At 36.2% G+C, this 915-nt stretch overlaps 1 long non-coding RNA gene across 1 annotated transcript; it reads left to right on the top strand.

The window, feature by feature from the left end:
* The first annotated feature begins 344 nt into the window (after positions 1-344).
* LOC124703771 lies at positions 345-701 on the top strand. The gene is made up of 3 exons (XR_007003250.1): positions 345-390; positions 465-530; positions 642-701. It is a non-coding gene; the product is annotated as an uncharacterized LOC124703771 (long non-coding RNA).
* Positions 702-915: the final 214 nt, after the last annotated feature.

The following is a 915-nucleotide window of genomic DNA, read 5'->3' as shown; positions in this document are numbered from 1 at the left end:
ACTAATTGCATGTTCATGATTTGGTTGACGTTAGGGTTTGGGTTTGGAGCTCCTTTTTTGAGATGTACTTATTTGGTTGTTACTTTGGACAGGCGATGGACGTTTCAGATTTGAGTGCAAGTTCAATGGAGTACGACAGCGGAAATACAGATGAAGAGGAATTCAATATTTCGTCTGCCAACGAGAATGCACCTCCTGAAGATGAACACACTTCTGGAGACAATGATGTCGACGAAAGTGTGAGTGAAACGGAACTACTAGTTTTATTTAGTACTTGCATGTAAGTAGTTAAATACTGATTGTGATTATTTTTGCTAATAGATGGATGCAGATGGTATTGACCTAGAAGATGATAATGTAGAGCAAGAAGAAGATGTTGACACTGATAATGTGAGTTTGTAGTAATAAATGTCTGATTGCATAAAAATATGGAATTGATGTTGACATGGTTTAAAATGCATTAGATTCAGAGTGATGTTGTGGATGAGCCAAATGATGATGAGAGATTGGACTCTGGTTTTGTTGACGAGGTATGCATTTTAATTTTAGTAGGTCATATGTATGTTTAATTTATATTTAATAACTGAACAATGCATTTGATGTCGTCGTGACATGACCGTTAATCTTTCTTGTTTGCTCAGGTATTAGTTGGCGATAATTCTTCTTACGACTATTACGGTGATTCAGACTTGGAGACTATAGAAGAAACTGTTAGAAGAAGACATGTAAGTTTTTTGAATTTATTCGTTGTATGACTCGCGGACATGGCGTTCAAAAACATTTATGTTTTCAATGTTATCAAATTGTGCATGCAGGTGAAATCAGTTGGTAAGAAAAAGAATGGATCAGAGGATGAAGATGAGAGTGATGCACAAGATAGGAGAAAGTTTTACTGGGGGGTAATGGAGAAGACAT

Source organism: Lolium rigidum, chromosome 3 (genome assembly GCF_022539505.1).
Source record: "Lolium rigidum isolate FL_2022 chromosome 3, APGP_CSIRO_Lrig_0.1, whole genome shotgun sequence".
Lineage (NCBI taxonomy): Eukaryota > Viridiplantae > Streptophyta > Magnoliopsida > Poales > Poaceae > Lolium > Lolium rigidum.
This window is presented reverse-complemented; position numbering and strand designations above follow the sequence as displayed.